The following is a 15,209-nucleotide window of genomic DNA, read 5'->3' on the forward strand; positions in this document are numbered from 1 at the left end:
GCTTTTTGTTTGATTGAATAATAAAAACACAAATTTACCTCCATAGTTTGGAACAGGTGGAATTTACGCAGCTCATTTACACACGTTTCCTGAAGATAGAAGAGTTTGTTGAATCTGACGTGACATGTTCGTACGAACCCTTTGTACGAACAAAAGTAAGAGAAATTTAGGATAAAAATACGAACATGTTCTTGCATGAGGCCCAATGTGTGGTGATGAATTTTCTTATCCTTTCAGCAGGAGCAACAGATGGGAATGAAGATCAAATGGTAACCAAGAGCACTCTGAATGGAGGAGATGGAAAGCCTGAGAAGCTGAAAAATCAAATGGGACTACCCCACAAACACATCGTCTCACTACGCACAAATGAGAGGGCTTTTTCAAAAATAAAATTTCTATATTTTTTAAAATAGGTCTTTATCAAGATAGCAAACTATGCTGTTTTTTAAGTAATGTGTGGTCAATACTGACATCGTACTTAACCTAAAAGAAGATTTCCTGCAAAAATGCTGAGATAACAAATCTCACGTAGTGCTTTTAATCCATATGGAACACTTCATTTATATTAAAATTCTTATTAAAATACTTTGGATCAAAAATGTGTAGAAAACCTCATTCCACCTCAGTCAAAACAAATCAATTTGGAGTACTTCAAGCTGTTTTAAAACTCAATGAACTACTGATTAATGACTGGAATAGCTCTTAGAAAACAGCGAATAAGCAAAACCACTCTAGTTTTACAATGGCATAAATATGAGGCACTTACAGTAATCTATAGAATGGGCTCCATTAGCATGGCCTCACTGTTAACGACCTGCCACTTTCTGCGCCAATATGAGCCGTTACATTCATGCAGTTCAAAAGTCCTGCAACCTGCTTGGTTCTGAAAGGAGTCATAAACTTACAGTCACRGATCATTAATCCTGTCTGACCTGAATAAGCGCCGGTTTGCTTGCCTTTACTGGAGAACAATGCGAGTCATACAGCTCATGGTGTGGTTAATAGTGATTTTCAGTTCAGTTTTACATGGTGGTATTACATGTAATGATTCAGATCCTTTGAAAACAGGTTTATGTAAAGAATTATTAAAACCAGTAGGACCATAACTGAGCTATTATTTATCGTAAAATATTTTAACAGTATACAGTATATCATGCAGTCAGTGGGGCTGGAGGCTCATAAGGAAAGAGAGACACTTTTTTTCTAAATAAAAAATGTTTTGTTTTTTGAATCATTGTGTAATGGTAAAGTTCTAAATCAGTACGAACTTACGTACTTAGTTTTGCAGAGTGTCCAAACTCAAAGGAGTCAAGTAACTAAGTACAAATACTTTGTAGAATTTGAGTGAATTTGATTGTGGTTGGATGAGAAGTATAAATATGTACATTCTGACACCCTATTGAATTGAACTCAGTCAATCACACCTGTATAACACATATCACATCCCATCCCAGCAGGACATACTGTAACAGATGCATGTAGAATGAAGATGGTCATGGCTGAAACAAGTAGTCTAGTCAGTTAATTGCAATTGTTTTTCAACAATTACATTTTAATTTAATATTATTCTCATTATTGACTTTAGAAGAAAAATTTGTAGGGGGCGGGGTTATACGCTGTACAACACTGTGGCACAGCCTAAGCTTTTATCCTTCTGTCCGTCCCTGTGGCAGCAGCCTAAGCAGAGAGACCCAAACTTCCCTCTCCCCAGCCACTTGGGTCAGCTCATCTAGGCGAATCCCAAGGCGTTCCCAGGCCAGCTGAGAAACATAGTCCCTACAGCGTATATGGGTATGGTTTTCAGCAAGGCTAAAGTCATTATAATTATATAGATATGCATTTTTGTTGCTGTGGTTTTGCTATCTTTGTTTTGTAGGTGTGGAGCCAAGAAGTCCGGTGTGCTGTCTTATGTTTTCTCAACATATATTTTACATATCTTCTAATCTCTTTTTCACTCTCTCATTACATTTCACTTTTTTTCTTTCTTCTTCTTTTTCTCCTATTTAAAAAAAAGAAAATTCATAATATTGGTGTGGAGAGGATGGCTATAAGGAGAGAAGGGAGGCCATCAATAAAAATAACAAATAAAAAAAGAACACTGTGGCACAGCCTAAGCTTTTATCCTTCTGTCCGTCCCTGTGGCAGCAGCCTAAGCAGAGAGACCCAAACTTCCCTCTCCCCAGCCACTTGGGTCAGCTCATCTAGGCGAATCCCAAGGCGTTCCCAGGCCAGSTGAGAGACATAGTCCCTCCAGCGTGTCCTGGGTCTTCCTCMGGYTCTCCTCSCAGTGGGARGRYRCCAGAACAKCTCACCAGGGAGACGTCCAGGAGGCATCCTAACCAGATGGCCGAGCCACCTCAACTGGCTCCTCTCGACGTGAAGGAGCAGCGGCTCTACTCTGAGTCCCTCCCGGACGACCGAGCTTCTCACCCTATCTCTAAGGGAGAGCCCAAACACCCTGCGAAGAAACTAATTTCGGCTGCTTGTTCTTTCGGTCACTACCCAAAGCTCATGACCATAGATGAGGGTTGGAATGTAGACTGACCAGTAAATCAAGAGCTTCTGGCACAACTTTTGCTTCACCATGGCTGACCGGTACAGCACCCGCATCACTGCAGATGCAGCACCGATCCGCCCATTGATCTCCCACTCCATTTTTCCCTCATTTGTGAACAAGACTCCGAGATACTTAAACTCCTCCACTTGGGGCAGGACCTCCTCCCCGACCCGGAGAAGGCACCCTACGCTTTTCCACCTCAAGACCATGGTCTCGGATTTGGAGGCACCGATCCTCATCCCGACTGCTTCACACTCGGTTGTGAACCGCTCCAGTGAGAGCTGGAGATCACGATCTGATGAAGCCAATAGAACCACATCATCTGCAAAAAGCAGAGATGTGATCCTAAGGTCACCAAAGGATCCCCTCAACACCTCGGCTGCGCCTAGAAATTCTGTTCATAAAAGTAATGAACAGAATCTGTGACAAAGGGCAACCTTGGTGGAGTCCAACTCTCACCGGAAACGAGTCCGACTTACTACTGGCAATGTGGACAAAACTCTGGCACTGGTCGTACAGGGACCTAACAGCCTGTATGAAAGGGCTTGGCACCCCATACTCCCTGAGTACCCCCCACAAGACTGCCCTAGGGAAATGGTCAAACTCCTTCAAGTCCACAATGCTTTTATCTTTAATGGCTTTTTTAAGTGTTCATTACTTTTACTTTTATACTTTTAAGTAGTTTTAAAGCCAGTACTTTTGTACTTTTACTTGAGTAAAAAGCTTGAGCTGACACTTCTACTTCCAAAAAAGGTAGTTTTAAACCCTATACTTATACTTAGGTAAGGAATGTGAATATTTTTGACACCTCTGGCCAAACTAAAGTACTGGAGTGCTTGAGAAAAACTGGTATTGGGACACCCGGGGGCAGTTTTAGCCCTTTTTTGAGGGTGCTGTTGCACCTCCAAACTTGAACTCAGCACCCCTTGAAGATGAAGAAACTATCCTTACTATTTTGTACTGAAGTTTTGTTCTCAAACCTTAGATTCTTTAAAATATTGAGTAAATTTAGAACTAAAAGCACTTGTATAGTGCACACCTCCAACAGTCACACAGTAACATGTATCTGGTGTGGTTAACCCTCAAAAATTTGAGTATTCCCTGGTCTCGAATGCATCACAGATGACCTGTAGGAGGATATACAATTGTAAAATTTTAAGACCGCACTGTGATTTATCAAAGCTGAAACTGATTTCGGTTGCCATTTTAGCATCTGTAACTGCCCTGCAACTATGCTAAATATAAACAAGCAAAGTGTTCTGTGGCCATTGTGACAAGAAGGAGGCACAGGTACAATGACATAGTGGAGAGACAGAAAGAGAGAGAGTGTTCTGTTCATGTGTCAACATAACGGTACTTGGACTGTCAAAAATAAAAATAYTAAGTAAAGAAACATTGTCTATTCAGTTATGCCATTTTTGAGCCGCTGCAGAACCTAAGGTTTGATTTGGAGCCCATTACAAATAAAAGCCATGCCATGTTTAATATGAAAAAAAATTAAATAAAACAAAACTTTTTACAACACTGCAGCCAGTAGCAAAAGAGTGGTTTTAACCACTTTTACTTTATCATTTGCATAGAAATCTTAGTTGATCATCCACAACATGCCCAGTAGTAACATGTTGATTTTTTTAGGTTGTACACACAACTTAGCACTCGTTATTTAGGATGTTAGTAGATGTAGCCCTAAATCCAAAAATGGGGTATATTCTAAAAAGAAAGGTAATGAGGGTTAATAAAKTTTCAACAAAACACACTTTAAAAGATTGATGGAGTGATGAAAATGAAGCTGAAGCAAACTGCCAAGCCTCTTAACATTTCTAGGCACAAAATTTTGGACAAGAACTGACAGACGTTCGTGAATACAAATAAGCCTGTTGGAATGCAGTTTAAACTTTCTGCTTCTTTATTATGAGGCAAGTTAATTTACCTGGCACTTGGTCCTGAGCCACTCAAAGACTTCCTTTTAGAGGTTTACCAAACTCCACCTGCTGAATGGAGGCCCGAGGACTCACTCTAGACGTTTATTTTCCCCAGCTGGCCTGGACAAAAACACATTAAAAAAGATGACACTGTATTAAGTTCAAAATTTCCTTCTGTGACAACAAAATGCGACCGAGCTCTCACCTATTCCCATTTTGCCAATCTTCTGCGGTTGATAGATGCAATTTGTGTCCAAATTTACGTCTTTTTATCCTCAACTGAATTGCTCAGGAAGTGCTTTTCACACAGGGAGAGCAAGATTGTCATAAAAAACCTTTCCAGTTATGCAATAAATAAATAAATAAATAAATAAATAAAATAATTGGTTTTAAAAAAGTATGAATTTCGGAAAATGTTTTTTTCTTCTTTCCGTATTCAGTATTGCATGTGCATCTCCTTATCACCTCAGACAAACTGAAATGATTAGTTGTTGAGCTTTAAATCAAAAGTAAATTAAATGCACCAGCTCTTTCTTTTGTCTTTTTTTTTTGGTTATGGTCATTTTTAAAATGATTTATTTTCATATCTCCCCTCACAACAGCCTCTCTCACTCTGCATGTCCTAATGTTCATTAGTTCTTAATTAAAATACAGCCTGACCCATGTAATTGCTTCCAATAAATGGGTCCTAATGGGGAAAAAAAATGAAGCCATTGTATTTGTGAAGCAGATGCAGTGTGTCTCGTTTTTCTTGTAGGAAGCCGACAAGCCCAAACCAAAACATATAATATTCTTTGTCAGACATGATAACCTCCTATTGTGTGTGTGTGTGTGTGTGTGTGTGTGTGTGCCAAATGGCCACAGAAGCTTGACCAAAGCAGATAACACTGTTGTATCTTTACAACTTGGCTCTACTACATTCAACCACGAGAGAGATTTAAGTTGGACTTTCAGACGTGCATACAAATGAAGTCTGGAGAATCTGGGTGAGTCAGTTATTGACAGATGAGGGCATTCAAGCCTACCTGTATTGGTGTCTGTATGCGTGTCTGTCAGGGAGAAAATGAAGGAGAAAAAGAATAGGGCTGACGGGGGAATGAAGAAAAAATGCAACTAAAAGGATACTTTAACCCTCCTGGTGCCCTCTGGTCTAAAAGACCCAAAGGGCCTTAAAGGGGAAATATGCAAAATCCACATTTTAGACCCACTCTGGGTCAGACTCTAGCTCCAACATGTAAGGCTGGATGGACAAGTCTTCCATTTTAATCCTTGTGTAAATTAAAGGTTTCCATACTGCTATATAATATCTCTGCTATCAAACTACAAAAATGGCCAAAAGGGGTGGAGTAGGCAARGATTGTTGACAGTGAAACCTGAAGGGGGCCGAGTGTAAAATGCCTCATTTGCAATTAAAGAGACAGCACCAAAACGAGTTGATCTGACATGCACCTGAGAAAAGGGATTATAGAGGGGCTTGTGGAGTTACAATAAGGAGTAATTTAAACCAAAGCATTCCACTTTATATAGACCCCAACTTCATGATAATTATTATATTTTTTGATTTTACCATTGTTAACCAGGCTAATCCCTTGAGATTGCAGATGTCTTTGTCAAGCTAGGCCTGGACCTGAAAACAACCTATTTTACATGTTTTTTGGATTTAAATATGAAAAAGAAGCATTTAAAAAGCACATGGCCCCCAAAAACAGAAGCCTTGTGGGTCATTTTAACGCAAACCTCCTACCGTTTCAGACACTCCCACTTCAGCACATCTTCACAACAATGCTTCGGGGAAGGGTGCTCTGTGGGGCGGGAGCTCGGCTGCAGACTGAGCTCCAGGGAGGAGCTTTGTACAAATAGGTGGTGCTTTGTAGCAGCTCCACATGGCTACCAAAGGAGATTCAAGGATTTCTATAACAAGCATGAATGAGTCAAAGCAACATTGGGTATGTTTTTGATGAGGGAGTGACATTTTAACCTAATATAAAGCTTAAGAAAGTTAATTTTGCACAATCCACCCTCCTTAAAATCACAGTTAAAGGTCCCAACCTGAAATCCTTCTTTGCAGACTCAGATTCTAGGTTCATTTACACACTCACACACACAAGTGGATTATCATCTGCCACTCATGGCAGCCTGAGATGATTTATTTTTTTTCTTCAACACTTTTTCTTCACTTCTCTACCTCAGATCATTTGTCATTCAACAGTTTTTTTTATCCGCCTCCTCACTTGACATCTCTTTCGGCCTTGTTCTCTCTAATTTATAGACCAGCTTTTATCCCATAAATTTGGTTTACCGTCCTTGAATCCTGCTTTTTCCTTGGTTTGGTTCAATTCTTTCATTCACTTTTCATCTTCCTGTAAATCCCTATCTCTACCCTACTCTCCTAAAAATTGCTCTGTCACATCCTGTCCGCCTTTGCTGTCCTTTTGTGTTTACTGCCACGTCTTCTGTGTCCTCTCTTCTCCAAGGAACAAACATAGTGCTTGAAGATGTCATCGGTTTTTATGACCAAGTGGAGAGTTAAAGGAGTCAAATCGTAGGAGTAAATCACACACATGGCATACAACTTTATCTCTTGAAACATACTGTATAAAATGTGTTTATGTGCCAGCATGTCTCTTGGGCTTCTTATCGTCAAGAKGCAGCTGCTGCAGTGATCCTACTGTACATCACCCATTTTCATTTCACCAAGGGTCCTGCAGCCTTAGTTCTTCGGAAGAACACGCTCAACAAAACCCAATCAAATGAACAGGTTTTGATTTATTTGTTATGTTTTGTTCGGTCCAGTCAGGCTTTATTCAGGTTTTTTTTTGTCTTCACATTTTCATGTCCATCTTCATTCCACGCAGACCTGAACTGCTCAGTCAGTATGTCAGGTAGAAAGGGTTTCAGATGAGTGATGCATTTATTGTCAAACATCAAGTTGCTGCCTGACATAAATGTGTGACATTCTATATAAAAAATGTCCCTGAATGATTCAACAGATCATTTGTGTTGACGGTTGACATGACATGCCCATCGTTAAACCAAATGACAGTAAATATTTTTTTTAAATCAGTAGGTTCTGATGGTTATGGCTGGGGCTGTGGTAACATGGTGTTCAGTTACCACAGCCCACATTTTGTGGAGCAAGGGGTTGCCATCTAGGGCACCTCGGGGAGCAGCTGAGGAGGGGTACATGGTCTTGCTCAAGGGTCCAGAGTGCAGCAAATGAATGTAGAAGCACCTTTCTCACCCATAGTTTCTGTACCAGTCAGGAGATTCAAAGTGACAACTTACTGACCACAGAGTTGCCTTCTCTCTATGTGGTTTGTGTAGTGAACTATGTTGTGCTGTGATTGTATTTCCATACTAAAACATATAAACAAATATAATAAAGTGATTCTACTCACCTTATTTAGCTAATTAAACCAGAAACCTATACTGTGAAGCAGGCTTGACATCAAGAATTTGATAAAACTCTGCTTTTATGGTACTCCTGTTGCGTTGAAGGCATTTTATGCAGCCTATCCGGACTGGCATGGACTAGGACTAGGGTGTGGCCTACGTGGGCCACGGTCTAGGTGGGATGCAGCTCCTGAAATGGGGCACACTCAGACAGGTGAACCAAACTGACACAAGGAATAAAAGACAGAAAKCAAAAAAAAACCAACCCCCTGAACCTAAGTTGTTCAAGTGAAAAGGAAAACAGAAGCTAAAAGGAGTAGACGGAAGATAAAAGWAGTAAAAGGTTAGCAAAGGTAGCCTTTGCCCAATGGGTACCTGCTCTCTGAGAACAAGGAACAGGAACAAGTGTGTGAAGATAGATGAATGGATGGATATTAAAAGTGAAACTGAAAAATAAAAAACATATGACCTTTATGAGGTTCCTTTTTTAATTTTGGTGGATTTTCTGTTTTTCTCTGACCACATTTGATATTTTTGGACTGAACTTGAAGACGCTCAGATGCGTACCTCGAGGGCGTATCTTTAGAAATGATTATAAAATGATTTTTTAAAGAGCCTCAAATTGCACAGGATCCCATCAAGAACAACAACAACAAAAAAAATTCATCCAGTCTATTACTTTTGTTCTCATTTACTCATGAGGGTCTGTTTCAGTGGTAAGACAAAAAAAAAGAAAAGAAGAAATCTGTTGTACAGTATTTACCCTTGGAAAAAGGAGCATGTGTTTTCACAGTATGTTAAGTGTTATGCAATGCCAGTCTCCACTCCTTTYCCAAGTGTAAACTTTTAATCTGGCAGCATGGGGCCTTCATGCTCTCTGAGGGAGACCACACATAAAAAGCACTCAGCAGTATGTTAATCAAAAAGGAGGCAGAGGAGGAGCTGCTTAGCATAACGTCATGAGACAGTGATGCAAAYCGGTACAAAGAGAGCAGAATGGAAAGAACAAGTGATTTAAAATGAAATAACCATTTTTAAATGCTCATTAACCTTGATTTCTAATCCTTCACTTTTGATTGAAACGCTATTGCAGTTGCTGATTACTGCTAAGAAAAATAAAAGCTGATATTTGTTAAAGCGACAAATCCACCTCAGTATATGTTCTCCTGTGGATGCATGCATTCTTATGAAGCAGAAGGTTTTCTTACTGTGGCATATGTCTGTGTAGATTTGTGCATTGTTTTTCTTTTTTTCTTCTTCTTTTTCTGTGTGTCTGCCTCCTCCGGGGAGACCCCACGCACCGTCTGTCTCTGACTGATTCAGTATTCATTACCACAGAAAGAGAGAGGAAGGAGATGAAGAGGAGGAGAGACAAGGAGGAAGAAAGGAGGAAATGCTGTGACTTGCAAAAAAGAAAATTGTGAAAAAAATCTTCATTATCTTTTAAAAGGCATCATAATAGTACTTAATGAATTAAAAAAATGTTCACAGGACAAGTTTATAGCATTTTTTCACAAATTTTACAGTGTCACAAAATCACTCATACCGCCAAAATAAAAGGATGTCAAATTTAAGAAGTACAGAAGCACGTATTTGTACAAATTTAAATAAAAGAAGCAGATGTTAAAAATAAAAATAAACGACACATAAAATATTTTTTTGAAGACTTAAAATTCCCTCTTAATTTCCAGCTGTCTCTACGGTATTAAATTCAAAAGAAGATGCTCAAAAAATGTCAAATGGCACCAATTTAAAGGCTTTAGAGGTACATGTGCATGATTTGGTTTGAAATGTTTAGGGTTGTCTGCTTTTCTTAATACACTAAACTATATGTTTTTGTTCTCCAATTGTTTAGGTTTAGGAAACCACAAAAATGAATTCACACTACTAGTCAGAGGTGGGACCAAGTTTCCAGACTTGATCCACAAGTCCTGAGTCAAGTCTAACATAGTAGTAGTCAGTACGAGCAAGTTGTAGACTACAAGTTGTTGTAGTCTACAACTTGTAATTTCCATCCCTTTCGAGARTTTATTTATTTTAACAATGTTGCAATTATATGTTAAATGTAAATAATATATGATTTTTTAAAATCTGTATGTATCTCAAATTGTGATGAAATGTGCAGCTGAACTTACAAAGTAAGTTAATTTGGTTAACTTGATTGCTGCAACTCAGAGTGTAGAAAAACAGAGGGACAGTCTGTGTTTGTTAAAAACAGAATGAATGAAAATAATTATTAGGCAGCAATTTATAAATAATGTGTTTCAAGCTTTAGATTTTGGATAACATTCCCAGTCTTTTTTAAGTAAACAGGTCCAAATCATTGGTGTAAAAGTCCAAGTCAAGTCAGAAGTCTAAACATTTTTTCCAAGTCAAGTCCAAAGTAATAATATTAATGACTTACTGTACCACCTCTGCTACTAGTGATATAAAGAGTAATCAGTTCATAACAGTTTGCTGATGCACATAGGACACAAGGCAATTGAATCAGCAGCAGCAGCTCTGTGCAGAAGTGCATTTAGAATAGATGTTGCATTTGTTTGTAGTTTCAAGTTGGAAAAATCAACTGGAAAGACCCTAAATTCAAAATTCTGACTGGGAAAGCTAAAGGTTTCACAACATCCCCAACCATAAAATCCAGTTTAGCTGACAAGTGCACAAAGCATAAATGATAGCTGCAATACATTTTTATTTTTACTTATTTTGGTTTGTATCTTAGGAGTTCAAACATATGTAGTACTGCCCAACCATTACAAGTGAACATGTTTTGCTGCAGTGTTTGAATGCACATAATGCAAAACAAACAAACAAAAAAGGACTTATTAAGATCAACTTGTTTTGCTAATTGTATTTAGCATGGTCAATGAGTAGGAGAACTTTCAAATTCTACTGGTTTTCCCTATTACAAGAGAGGCACAATCCTAGTCATTACTGGGTTCACTACTTTAATATGAAGCAATGCAGCCATGCTGGCAATGAAAGATGTAAAATGTTGACATACTCTTTGCCAAAGTCTTTTAGAATTCCCCAATATGTTTTAATGATCTTTACTATTTTACATCAAAGTCAACTCATGGTCTTGCTCAGCAGAGAAAACACAGCTGATTTACACAAAGTGTGACAATGATGTGTTTAAGGAAACAAGTCTTGTCAGAGTGTATGTACTATATTACAGTTTATTTAGAAGATAACAGTGCTCGGAGGCCTTGGCTGTGAGGCATGAATGAATGAGGGGCACTACACTATCTTCAGCAATACCCTTTAGTTCTTCCTTATCACAGATGATCATGCTGTGCGTCTGTGGCCACACTAGAAGGAAGGGACTAATCCTGCCAGTGTCGTGGAGAGACACACTGACATCACTCTTTCCAAAGGGTATGACTTCAYTCATTCATGCTCTCATATCTAAGGACAATTTACAGTTGCAAATTAACCWAACGTGCTTCTAACATGCCTGTTTTTAGTCTTTGGGACTGAGCCAAAAAACCCAGAGAAAACTCACGAATGCATGTAGAGAAAATGCAAACTATACACTGAAAAGTCCCCTGGTTCCCAAGGCCAGGATTCGATCCAGATACCTTCTTCATGAGAGGCAACAGTTCTACCAACTAAGCCCATTTGTTGTATATAGGTGGATATTGCCTTGTCAAAAGACTAACAATGATTTGTTTTGGGAGGGGTAAGGCATGCAGCCAAAATGTGTCACTGATGTAATGATTTGCCATCAGTGGTACCCAAATCACTATCGGAGGTGATGATTCATTTGTATCTATGTGGTGCTATGATGGACTTGTCGCCTGTCTAGGGTGTCCCCCAAATCTCACACAACAATGGCTGAACATGGGCACCAGTGACCCCCACTGATCCAGAAAGGAAGAAGCGGGTCAAGGTAATGGAAATATGGATGTATACAACATGAGTCCATGGACAACCTGCAACGTGCCAAATTCTAACAGCTGTGGTTTGACTCTCCACAGGAGGGCATACAACAGCCTATGACCTCACCCAGTAATAAACTGCAGATTGTCTACATGGCACCAGCAAAGTACTAGTATTGCCAACTCCATTATCCATTTGATTTGATATTATACTCTGATATAATACAGCCACATGACCACACTGAAATGAATATATGGTTATTTAGCTTTTAAGCTTTTATCTGACCAGCAGCAGTTGCAACACTTTAGCAGTACAATATTTAGGAAGAGCAGCACACGCATGTGGTAAGAATTAACCTAAATGATCCTGTACCTCAGACAGAGAAACCCTAAAGGTTCCTCTAAAATGTTCAAAAGAAGTTATATGAAAGATATTTTGTGACATATGAATTTTTGATACAGCAATGTGTTTTACTTTGTGAATGACTGAAGTTACTTATTTTAAACTTGAAGAGAATCAACAAGTCTCTACTTTATATGTGCCTCACTCCAGCAACATAAGAATAATCTCCATTTCTGGCATTCCAATGCTGACATAGGATGAACCACCCCCAGGGGGTGTGACCAGGGTTTTGTAAGAATTATGAGCATGTGAATCAGGGCCATTTTGTCGTAGACTTCCAGGGTCATACACAGGCTCTGAATGAGACGGTCTTTAGATCTGAAAAGCTCAAAATAAGTGCCAACAGTGACAGAAATATTAGCTGTTTGGCAGAGAAAATTAGGCAAATTTTTCATGTGCGCAACTCACACACTCAGCTCTACGGCTCATCCCATAAATGCATGTTCTTTATAAAACGTTGCACCATTTAATAGGATTTTTTTGCCAAGAAGCATTGTTACAACAAAGAAATCTACCAAATACAAAGTTATTTCTTTTTTGTGCTAAGCTTAGATTCAGAGTTGGTTTGACTGAAACCCTACTTTTAAAAGGCCACTAACTGTCAAACAATCCAAGTGTTATACTAGCATGTGTAGGCTGTGTTCCACACAACATTTTGGCCACAAATTTTGAATTCATTTCAGCCAAGGGGGGCTGTGAGAGTTCTGACAACACTTTTGCTGAATGCAGCTATAATTATCTATTCAAACTTCACCAGTCTGCAGGACTTACAGACTGCATCAAATGTATATTTGAAAATTGCTGATGTTGACATTTGTATTGGACATGCAGAAACTATTTTCCTGTTATAACTCTTGTGTAACAGTCACATCTGTCCAAATCTGGTTACAATACTGCAATTTCAGACTCAGCCAAAATGAAACAAGTTTCCCAGCCATGCCCTCAACTTGATCACCATCATCTCAGGATTTGTGTTGACAGCTTTAAAGTAAAAAAAAAAGTTAAATAAAAACATAAATGTCTTTTAGTTATCATAAAAATCATATTTTCATGCTGCTTTACTTCATAGCTATTAATTTATTTATTTATTCATTGTATGTTAAAACCAAAAGACAAAAAGACACCCATTCTCTGTTATCTATCAATCAATCCACATCCAGAAAATATTTTCTATTTTTTTCTGGGTACAAAATCAGCCCAGCAGCCTTGTTAAAAATTCTATCTTTCGATGTGTGGTTTAGAAAAAAAACAGCTGCTTCCTCCTCTTCATCTTAAAAAAGCACCAACTGTTCCCACCTCTTATCAGTCCTCTTTTAGTTGTATAATTTAACTCCCACAGAAAAGACACACTCTGTGTTTGTCCACTTCTTTCAGTTCTGCAGTTTTCCAGTTTCCAGAACTGCTTATGATGTTCCTGCAAAAGTTGTCATTTGTTATTTGAATGTATTTGTTGGTCTAAGACATTTTCAATCAAGCAGATGAAAATTAACTCATGCACTACAGCTGTTTGACACAGTACAAATTTGATCAACTAATCAGGGGTCTTTAAAGTGCCTATGACATCATTTTTTGTAATAAATATGAATTATTTTTTGTAAAGATAACATTGATAGCATATTGCAGAAAACAATACACGCTGCTGAGATGAACAGTTGTTGAGTAATTTGATGGTCAAGCAACAGGAAGTGATGTCAAAGGGGAACCTCTGCATGTGAACAGAGCATTACTAAAATGACTAACAACAGAGAAGAATATGATGTTTCTTTAGATTATTTTTAGTCACTATCAGAGAGAGATGGATAAAAGTCAGAGTTCAAATGAAATTGTTTCAATAAACAAAGATCAGAGTGTTTTCTTTCATTAAGAGTTCCCCTTTGATGGCACTTCCTTTTAAAGAAATATGCCAGTTTTGTGACAAAATGGGTAAAGTCATGTATATTATGCCAAGTTTCTTTATAAAGATGTTTTCTTTGAACTTTTGTATGTGAAGGATATACATGTCACAGGCACTTCATGCAATTTCAGTTTTTGTGGTAACCTGCAGAAGGGAGCACATAAAAAACTGTGTGTTATGTGTGTATGCCTAAACTATACAAAAGACAAAAAAAAGTTTTTGCAATTTCTCACCAGAATTTTGCACATTTTTTTATTTGTGCAGTTCCTAAAATTAAACTATTCAAATGTGGATAACAGTATTTTTTCAAAACAATATTTTATCAAAACAAGAATGTGTTTTGTTCTTCTACAGTGGTTTGGCTCATTGTTTTTTTTTTTTTTTTTTTTTGTGTGTGCTTGGTGTTGCCTTTTTGAATTCAAGCTTACGAGTTCTGGTGGACCCCAGCAGACAGGTAAAGGTGAGCAAACGTCTCTCACACAGACTTGACAGCTGAGTGAACAGTGAAACAAAAACAAACCATGAATTTAGAGTTAAAAAAGGTATTAAGTGAAACTAGATTGTTACCGTTTTTTGGCAAGATGTACTGCACAATAAAAAGGTGTATAAAATGTTGTTTATTTATTCATTCATTTATTTATTTACAAGTCTAAATACTGTATAGCAGGCCAGTTGGAGGTTTTGGACCTAAATTGCAGATGGGGAACTCAAAACAAAATGTATTTAATAATAGAACAAAAGCTGATGTGACAGCAACACTTATAAAAACATTAAATGCTGGTAAAACCATGGAAACACAAGAAGCACCATTGATAGCTGAAAGATAAGAAAACAGAGAACTAACCAGAAGATGGCAAGAGACTGAATATAAAGAGCAGAGGTTGATTAGATATTGGAGGCAGATGGGCTGATTGGGAGTGACAACAGGTGTGAGTGGCTGACTAAGGGCACAATGAATAAGGACACAATGGGCCTCATGCAAGAACATGTTCGTATTCTTATCCTAAATTTCTCTTACTTTTGTTCGTACAAAGGGTTCGTACGAACATGTCACGTGAGATTCAACAAACTCTTCTATCTTCAGGAAACGTGTGTAAATGAGCTGCGTAAATTCCACCTGTTCTATCCAGCTGCTTGTGCACGCGATAGGAGATTAGCATAA

General features: G+C 38.3%; 1 protein-coding gene across 2 annotated transcripts in view; it reads right to left on the reverse strand.

Moving 5' to 3' along the window:
• The window catches only part of htr2cl1 (5-hydroxytryptamine (serotonin) receptor 2C, G protein-coupled-like 1), a 188,496-nt gene that overhangs the window by 145,361 nt on the left and 27,926 nt on the right, over window positions 1-15,209 (reverse strand). For both annotated transcript variants that reach the window (XM_014022000.1, XM_014022001.1), the window contains one exon: window positions 4,488-4,599. The gene's annotated coding sequence lies outside the window, so the exon portion shown is untranslated. The remainder of the gene's footprint in view (window positions 1-4,487; window positions 4,600-15,209) is intronic.

This window comes from Austrofundulus limnaeus, unplaced genomic scaffold (genome assembly GCF_001266775.1).
Source record: "Austrofundulus limnaeus strain Quisiro unplaced genomic scaffold, Austrofundulus_limnaeus-1.0 Scaffold314, whole genome shotgun sequence".
In the NCBI taxonomy this organism is placed as follows: Eukaryota; Metazoa; Chordata; class Actinopteri; order Cyprinodontiformes; family Rivulidae; genus Austrofundulus; species Austrofundulus limnaeus.